This window comes from Triturus cristatus, chromosome 4_1, assembly GCF_964204655.1.
Source record: "Triturus cristatus chromosome 4_1, aTriCri1.1, whole genome shotgun sequence".
Taxonomy (NCBI): Eukaryota; Metazoa; Chordata; class Amphibia; order Caudata; family Salamandridae; genus Triturus; species Triturus cristatus.
In genome coordinates, this window is record NC_140585.1 from 607,006,328 (window position 1) to 607,016,799 (window position 10,472).

Here is a 10,472-nt window from a genome sequence, read left to right on the forward strand (position 1 = left end):
GAGGGGCTTGCCGAGATGACGTTACTACTGCCTGCAACCAGCCGGTCTGTGAACAAGAAGCAGGAGCTTTGAAACCAGTTGCAATGAATTAAAGGACCCTCTTTGAAATTTGGGGGCCGCTTTGTTTTTTGAGTGCATCTCCGCAAGTGGCAACTTCCTTTTTTGAAAATAATACGGCCAGCCTCGGTCGTGGAGTTTGCACCGCCATATATACAATGGACTGCAGCTAAATACTGGTATCTCGCTAAAGCAGATAAACAAAGTCACGCTTTAAACTTAAACCGGATTTCACTTTCAAACCTACTGGAGGATGAATACTAATTGAAACTATGGTTTTGTGGCAGAAACGCTCATTATCCTACAAGTCCCAGGATACCTTCAAGACTGAATATTTGAATCAAACCCACCTGGGGGTAGTCAACTACTATTTAAATGAGGGGCTTGCCGAGATGACGTTACTACTGCCTGCAACCAGCCGGTCCGTGAACAAGAAGCAGGAGCTTTGAAACGTGTTGGACCTCTTTGAACTACATTGAAATGAAACCCGGTTGCAATGTATTAAAGGACCCTCTTTGAAATTTGGGGGCCCGCTTTGTTTTTTGAGTGCATCTCCGCAAGTGGCAACTTCCTTTTTTGAAAATAATACGGCCAGCCTCGGTCGTCGAGTTTGCACCGCCATATATACAATGGACTGCAGCGAAATACTGGTATCTCGCTAAAGCAGATATACAAAGTCACGCTTTAAACTTAAACCGGATTTCACTTTCAAACCTACTGGAGGATGATTACTAATTGAAACTATGGTTTTGTGGCAGAAACGCTCATTATCCTACAAGTCCCAGGATACCTTCAAGACTGAATATTTGAATCAAACCCACCTGGGGGTAGTCAACTACTATTTAAATGAGGGGCTTGCCGAGATGACGTTACTACTGCCTGCAACCAGCCGGTCCGTGAACAAGAAGCAGGAGCTTTGAAACGCGTTGGACCTCTTTGAACTACATTGAAATGAAACCCGGTTGCAATGAATTAAAGGACCCTCTTTGAAATTTGGGGGCCGCTTTGTTTTTTGAGTGCATCTCCGCAAGTGGCAACTTCCTTTTTTGAAAATAATACGGCCAGCCTCGGTCGTGGAGTTTGCACCGCCATATATACAATGGACTGCAGCTAAATACTGGTATCTCGCTAAAGCAGATAAACAAAGTCACGCTTTAAACTTAAACCGGATTTCACTTTCAAACCTACTGGAGGATGAATACTAATTGAAACTACGGTTTTGTGGCAGAAACGCTCATTATCCTACAAGTCCCAGGATACCTTCAAGACTGAATATTTGAATCAAACCCACCTGGGGGTAGTCAACTACTATTTAAATGAGGGGCTTGCCGAGATGACGTTACTACTGCCTGCAACCAGCCGGTCCGTGAACAAGAAGCAGGAGCTTTAAAACGCGTTGGACCTCTTTGAACTACATTGAAATGAAACCCGGTTGCAATGAATTAAAGGACCCTCTTTGAAATTTGGGGGCCCGCTTTGTTTTTTGAGTGCATCTCCGCAAGTGGCAACTTCCTTTTTTGAAAATAATCCGGCTAGCCTCGGTCGTGGAGTTTGCACCGCCATATATACAATGGACTGCAGCGAAATACTGGTATCTCGCTAAAGCAGATAAACAAAGTCACGCTTTAAACTTAAACCGGATTTCACTTTCAAACCTACTGGAGGATGAATACTAATTGAAACTATGGTTTTGTGGCAGAAACGCTCATTATCCTACAAGTCCCAGGATACCTTCAAGACTGAATATATGAATCAAACCCACCTGGGGGTAGTCAACTACTATTTAAATGAGGGGCTTGCAGAGATGACGTTACTACTGCCTGCAACCAGCCGGTCCGTGAACAAGAAGCAGGAGCTTTGAAACACGTTGGACCTCTTTGAACTACATTGAAATGAAACCCGGTTGCAATGAATTAAAGGACCCTCTTTGAAATTTGGGGGCCCGCTTTGTTTTTTGAGTGTATCTCCGCAAGTGGCAACTTCCTTTTTTGAAAATATTACGGCCAGCCTCGGTCGTGGAGTTTGCACCGCCATATATACAATGGACTGCAGCGATATACTGGTATCTCGCTAAAGCAGATAAACAAAGTCACGCTTTAAACTTAAACCGGATTTCACTTTCAAACCTACTGGAGGATGAATACTAATTGAAACTATGGTTTTGTGGCAGAAACGCTCATTATCCTACAAGTCCCAGGATACCTTCAAGACTGAATATTTGAATCAAACCCACCTGGGGGTAGTCAACTACTATTTAAATGAGGGGCTTGCCGAGATGATGTTACTACTGCCTGCAACCAGCCGGTCCGTGAACAAGAAGCAGGAGCTTTGAAACGCGTTGGACCTCTTTGAACTACATTGAAATGAAACCCGGTTGCAATGAATTAAAGGACCCTCTTTGAAATTTGGGGGCCCGCTTTGTTTTTTGAGTGCATCTCCGCAAGTGGCAACTTCCTTTTTTGAAAATAATACGGCCAGCCTCGGTCGTGGAGTTTGCACCGCCATATATACAATGGACTGCAGCGAAATACTGGTATCTCGCTAAAGCAGATAAACAAAGTCACGCTTTAAACTTAAACCGGATTTCACTTTCAAACCTACTGGAGGATGAATACTAATTGAAACTATGGTTTTGTGGCAGAAACGCTCATTATCCTACAAGTCCCAGGATACCTTCAAGACTGAATATTTGAATCAAACCCACCTGGGGGTAGTCAACTACTATTTAAATGAGGGGCTTGCCGAGATGACGTTACTAATGCCTGCAACCAGCCGGTCCGTGAACAAGAAGCAGGAGCTTTGAAACGCGTTGGACCTCTTTGAACTACATTGAAATGAAACCCGGTTGCAATGAATTAAAGGACCCTCTTTGAAATTTGGGGGCCCGCTTTGTTTTTTGAGTGCATCTCCGCAAGTGGCAACTTCCTTTTTTGAAAATAATATGCCCAGCCTCGGTCGTGGAGTTTGCACCGCCATATATACAATGGACTGCAGCGAAATACTGGTATCTCGCTAAAGCAGATAAACAAAGTCACGCTTTAAACTTAAACCGGATTTCACTTTCAAACCTACTGGAGGATGAATACTAATTGAAACTGTGGTTTTGTGGCAGAAACACTCATTATCCTACAAGTCCCAGGATACCTTCAAGACTGAATATTTGAATCAAACCCACCTGGGGGTAGTCAACTACTATTTAAATGAGGGGCTTGCCGAGATGACGTTACTACTGCCTGCAACCAGCCGGTCCGTGAACAAGAAGCAGGAGCTTTGAAACGCGTTGGACCTCTTTGAACTACATTGAAATGAAACCCGGTTGCAATGAATTAAAGGACCCTCTTTGAAATTTGGGGGCCCGCTTTGTTTTTTGAGTGTATCTCCGCAAGTGGCAACTTCCTTTTTTGAAAATAATACGGCCAGCCTCGGTCGTGGAGTTTGCACCACCATATATACAATGGACTGCAGCGAAATACTGGTATCTCGCTAAAGCAGATAAACAAAGTCACGCTTTAAACTTAAACCGGATTTCACTTTCAAACCTACTGGAGGATGATTACTAATTGAAACTATGGTTTTGTGGCAGAAACGCTCATTATCCTACAAGTCCCAGGATACCTTCAAGACTGAATATTTGAATCAAACCCACCTGGGGGTAGTCAACTACTATTTAAATGAGGGGCTTGCCGAGATGACGTTACTACTGCCTGCAACCAGCCGGTCCGTGAACAAGAAGCAGGAGCTTTGAAACGCGTTGGACCTCTTTGAACTACATTGAAATGAAACCCGGTTGCAATGAATTAAAGGACCCTCTTTGAAATTTGGGGGCCGCTTTGTTTTTTGAGTGCATCTCCGCAAGTGGCAACTTCCTTTTTTGAAAATAATACGGCCAGCCTCGGTCGTGGAGTTTGCACCGCCATATATACAATGGACTGCAGCTAAATACTGGTATCTCGCTAAAGCAGATAAACAAAGTCACGCTTTAAACTTAAACCGGATTTCATTTTAAAACCTACTGGAGGATGAATACTAATTGAAACTATGGTTTTGTGGCAGAAACGCTCATTATCCTACAAGTCCCAGGATACCTTCAAGACTGAATATTTGAATCAAACCCACCTGGGGGTAGTCAACTACTATTTAAATGAGGGGCTTGCCGAGATGACGTTACTACTGCCTGCAACCAGCCGGTCCGTGAACAAGAAGCAGGAGCTTTAAAACGCGTTGGACCTCTTTGAACTACATTGAAATGAAACCCGGTTGCAATGAATTAAAGGACCCTCTTTGAAATTTGAAGGCCCGCTTTGTTTTTTGAGTGCATCTCCGCAAGTGGCAACTTCCTTTTTTGAAAATAATACGGCCAGCCTCGGTCGTGGAGTTTGCACCGCCATATATACAATGGACTGCAGCGAAATACTGGTATCTCGCTAAAGCAGATAAACAAAGTCACGCTTTAAACTTAAACCGGATTTCACTTTCAAACCTACTGGAGGATGAATACTAATTGAAAAAAAGGTTTTGTGGCAGAAACGCTCATTATCCTACAAGTCCCAGGATACCTTCAAGACTGAATATATGAATCAAACCCACCTGGGGGTAGTCAACTACTATTTAAATGAGGGGCTTGCAGAGATGACGTTACTACTGCCTGCAACCAGCCGGTCCGTGAACAAGAAGCAGGAGCTTTGAAACGCGTTGGACCTCTTTGAACTACATTGAAATGAAACCCGGTTGCAATGAATTAAAGGACCCTCTTTGAAATTTGGGGGCCCGCTTTGTTTTTTGAGTGTATCTCCGCAAGTGGCAACTTCCTTTTTTGAAAATAATACGGCCAGCCTCGGTCATGGAGTTTGCACCGCCATATATACAATGGACTGCAGCGAAATACTGGTATCTCGCTAAAGCAGATAAACAAAGTCACTCTTTAAACTTAAACCGGATTTCACTTTCAAACCTACTGGAGGATGAATACTAATTGAAACTATGGTTTTGTGGCAGAAACGCTCCTTATCCTACAAGTCCCAGGATACCTTCAAGACTGAATATTTGAATCAAACCCACCTGGGGGTAGTCAACTACTATTTAAATGAGGGGCTTGCCGAGATGATGTTACTACTGCCTGCAACCAGCCGGTCCGTGAACAAGAAGCAGGAGCTTTGAAACGCGTTGGACCTCTTTGAACTACATTGAAATGAAACCCGGTTGCAATGAATTAAAGGACCCTCTTTGAAATTTGAAGGCCCGCTTTGTTTTTTGAGTGCATCTCCGCAAGTGGCAACTTCCTTTTTTGAAAATAATACGGCCAGCCTCGGTCGTGGAGTTTGCACCGCCATATATACAATGGACTGCAGCGAAATACTGGTATCTCACTAAAGCAGATAAACAAAGTCACGCTTTAAACTTAAACCGGATTTCACTTTCAAACCTACTGGAGGATGAATACTAATTGAAAAAAAGGTTTTGTGGCAGAAACGCTCATTATCCTACAAGTCCCAGGATACCTTCAAGACTGAATATATGAATCAAACCCACCTGGGGGTAGTCAACTACTATTTAAATGAGGGGCTTGCAGAGATGACGTTACTACTGCCTGCAACCAGCCGGTCCGTGAACAAGAAGCAGGAGCTTTGAAACGCGTTGGACCTCTTTGAACTACATTGAAATGAAACCCGGTTGCAATGAATTAAAGGACCCTCTTTGAAATTTGGGGGCCCGCTTTGTTTTTTGAGTGTATCTCCGCAAGTGGCAACTTCCTTTTTTGAAAATAATACGGCCAGCCTCGGTCATGGAGTTTGCACCGCCATATATACAATGGACTGCAGCGAAATACTGGTATCTCGCTAAAGCAGATAAACAAAGTCACGCTTTAAACTTAAACCGGATTTCACTTTCAAACCTACTGGAGGATGAATACTAATTGAAACTATGGTTTTGTGGCAGAAACGCTCCTTATCCTACAAGTCCCAGGATACCTTCAAGACTGAATATTTGAATCAAACCCACCTGGGGGTAGTCAACTACTATTTAAATGAGGGGCTTGCCGAGATGATGTTACTACTGCCTGCAACCAGCCGGTCCGTGAACAAGAAGCAGGAGCTTTGAAACGCGTTGGACCTCTTTGAACTACATTGAAATGAAACCCGGTTGCAATGAATTAAAGGACCCTCTTTGAAATTTGGGGGCCCGCTTTGTTTTTTGAGTGCATCTCCGCAAGTGGCAACTTCCTTTTTTGAAAATAATACGGCCAGCCTCGGTCGTGGAGTTTGCACCGCCATATATACAATGGACTGCAGCGAAATACTGGTATCTCGCTAAAGCAGATAAACAAAGTCACGCTTTAAACTTAAACCGGATTTCACTTTCAAACCTACTGGAGGATGAATACTAATTGAAACTATGGTTTTGTGGCAGAAACGCTCATTATCCTACAAGTCCCAGGATACCTTCAAGACTGAATATATGAATCAAACCCACCTGGGGGTAGTCAACTACTATTTAAATGAGGGGCTTGCCGAGATGACGTTACTACTGCCTGCAACCAGCCGGTCCGTGAACAAGAAGCAGGAGCTTTGAAACCGGTTGCATTGAATTAAAAGACCCTCTTTGAAATTTGGGGGCCGCTTTGTTTTTTGAGTGCATCTCCGCAAGTGGCAACTTCCTTTTTTGAAAATAATACGGCCAGCCTCGGTCGTGGAGTTTGCACCGCCATATATACAATGGACTGCAGCTAAATACTGGTATCTCGCTAAAGCAGATAAACAAAGTCACGCTTTAAACTTAAACCGGATTTCACTTTCAAACCTACTGGAGGATGAATACTAATTGAAACTATGGTTTTGTGGCAGAAACGCTCATTATCCTACAAGTCCCAGGATACCTTCAAGACTGAATATTTGAATCAAACCCACCTGGGGGTAGTCAACTACTATTTAAATGAGGGGCTTGCCGAGATGACGTTACTACTGCCTGCAACCAGCCGGTCCGTGAACAAGAAGCAGGAGCTTTGAAACGCGTTGGACCTCTTTGAACTACATTGAAATGAAACCCGGTTGCAATGAATTAAAGGACCCTCTTTGAAATTTGGGGGCCCGCTTTGTTTTTTGAGTGCATCTCCGCAAGTGGCAACTTCCTTTTTTGAAAATAATACGGCCAGCCTCGGTCGTGGAGTTTGCACCGCCATATTACAATGGACTGCAGCGAAATACTGGTATCTCGCTAAAGCAGATAAACAAAGTAACGCTTTAAACTTAAACCGGATTTCACTTTCAAACCTACTGGAGGATGAATACTAATTGAAACTATGGTTTTGTGGCAGAAACGCTCATTATCCTACAAGTCCCAGGATACCTTCAAGACTGAATATATGAATCAAACCCACCTGGGGGTAGTCAACTACTATTTAAATGAGGGGCTTGCAGAGATGACGTTACTACTGCCTGCAACCAGCCGGTCCGTGAACAAGAAGCAGGAGCTTTGAAACGCGTTGGACCTCTTTGAACTACATTGAAATGAAACCCGGTTGCAATGAATTAAAGGACCCTCTTTGAAATTTGGGGGCCGCTTTGTTTTTTGAGTGCATCTCCGCAAGTGGCAACTTCCTTTTTTGAAAATAATACGGCCAGCCTCGGTCGTGGAGTTTGCACCGCCATATATACAATGGACTGCAGCTAAATACTGGTATCTCGCTAAAGCAGATAAACAAAGTCACGCTTTAAACTTAAACCGGATTTCACTTTCAAACCTACTGGAGGATGAATACTAATTGAAACTATGGTTTTGTGGCAGAAACGCTCATTATCCTACAAGTCCCAGGATACCTTCAAGACTGAATATTTGAATCAAACCCACCTGGGGGTAGTCAACTACTATTTAAATGAGGGGCTTGCCGAGATGACGTTACTACTGCCTGCAACCAGCCGGTCCGTGAACAAGAAGCAGGAGCTTTGAAACGCGTTGGACCTCTTTGAACTACATTGAAATGAAACCCGGTTGCAATGAATTAAAGGACCCTCTTTGAAATTTGGGGGCCCGCTTTGTTTTTTGAGTGTATCTCCGCAAGTGGCAACTTCCTTTTTTGAAAATAATACGGCCAGCCTCCGTCGTGGAGTTTGCACCGCCATATATACAATGGACTGCAGCGAAATACTGGTATCTCGCTAAAGCAGATAAACAAAGTCACGCTTTAAACTTAAACCGGATTTCACTTTCAAACCTACTGGAGGATGAATACTAATTGAAACTATGGTTTTGTGGCAGAAACGCTCATTATCCTACAAGTCCCAGGATACCTTCAAGACTGAATATTTGAATCAAACCCACCTGGGGGTAGTCAACTACTATTTAAATGAGGGGCTTGCCGAGATGATGTTACTACTGCCTGCAACCAGCCGGTCCGTGAACAAGAAGCAGGAGCTTTGAAACGCGTTGGACCTCTTTGAACTACATTGAAATGAAACCCGGTTGCAATGAATTAAAGGACCCTCTTTGAAATTTGGGGGCCCGCTTTGTTTTTTGAGTGCATCTCCGCAAGTGGCAACTTCCTTTTTTGAAAATAATACGGCCAGCCTCGGTCGTGGAGTTTGCACCGCCATATTACAATGGACTGCAGCGAAATACTGGTATCTCGCTAAAGCAGATAAACAAAGTAACGCTTTAAACTTAAACCGGATTTCACTTTCAAACCTACTGGAGGATGAATACTAATTGAAACTATGGTTTTGTGGCAGAAACGCTCATTATCCTACAAGTCCCAGGATACCTTCAAGACTGAATATATGAATCAAACCCACCTGGGGGTAGTCAACTACTATTTAAATGAGGGGCTTGCAGAGATGACGTTACTACTGCCTGCAACCAGCCGGTCCGTGAACAAGAAGCAGGAGCTTTGAAACGCGTTGGACCTCTTTGAACTACATTGAAATGAAACCCGGTTGCAATGAATTAAAGGACCCTCTTTGAAATTTGGGGGCCGCTTTGTTTTTTGAGTGCATCTCCGCAAGTGGCAACTTCCTTTTTTGAAAATAATACGGCCAGCCTCGGTCGTGGAGTTTGCACCGCCATATATACAATGGACTGCAGCTAAATACTGGTATCTCGCTAAAGCAGATAAACAAAGTCACGCTTTAAACTTAAACCGGATTTCACTTTCAAACCTACTGGAGGATGAATACTAATTGAAACTATGGTTTTGTGGCAGAAACGCTCATTATCCTACAAGTCCCAGGATACCTTCAAGACTGAATATTTGAATCAAACCCACCTGGGGGTAGTCAACTACTATTTAAATGAGGGGCTTGCCGAGATGACGTTACTACTGCCTGCAACCAGCCGGTCCGTGAACAAGAAGCAGGAGCTTTGAAACGCGTTGGACCTCTTTGAACTACATTGAAATGAAACCCGGTTGCAATGAATTAAAGGACCCTCTTTGAAATTTGGGGGCCCGCTTTGTTTTTTGAGTGTATCTCCGCAAGTGGCAACTTCCTTTTTTGAAAATAATACGGCCAGCCTCCGTCGTGGAGTTTGCACCGCCATATATACAATGGACTGCAGCGAAATACTGGTATCTCGCTAAAGCAGATAAACAAAGTCACGCTTTAAACTTAAACCGGATTTCACTTTCAAACCTACTGGAGGATGAATACTAATTGAAACTATGGTTTTGTGGCAGAAACGCTCATTATCCTACAAGTCCCAGGATACCTTCAAGACTGAATATTTGAATCAAACCCACCTGGGGGTAGTCAACTACTATTTAAATGAGGGGCTTGCCGAGATGATGTTACTACTGCCTGCAACCAGCCGGTCCGTGAACAAGAAGCAGGAGCTTTGAAACGCGTTGGACCTCTTTGAACTACATTGAAATGAAACCCGGTTGCAATGAATTAAAGGACCCTCTTTGAAATTTGGGGGCCCGCTTTGTTTTTTGAGTGCATCTCCGCAAGTGGCAACTTCCTTTTTTGAAAATGATACGGCCAGCCTCGGTCGTGGAGTTTGCACCGCCATATATACAATGGACTGCCGCGAAATACTGGTATCTCGCTAAAGCAGATAAACAAAGTCACGCTTTAAACTTAAACCGGATTTCACTTTCAAACCTACTGGAGGATGAATACTAATTGAAACTATGGTTTTGTGGCTGAAACGCTCATTATCCTACAAGTCCCAGGATACCTTCAAGACTGAATATTTGAATCAAACCCACCTGGGGGTAGTCAACTACTATTTAAATGAGGGGCTTGCCGAGATGACGTTACTACTGCCTGCAACCAGCCGGTCCGTGAACAAGAAGCAGGAGCTTTGAAACCGGTTGCAATGAATTAAAGGACCCTCTTTGAAATTTGGGGGCCGCTTTGTTTTTTGAGTGCATCTCCGCAAGTGGCAACTTCCTCTTTTGAAAATAATACGGCCAGCCTCGGTCG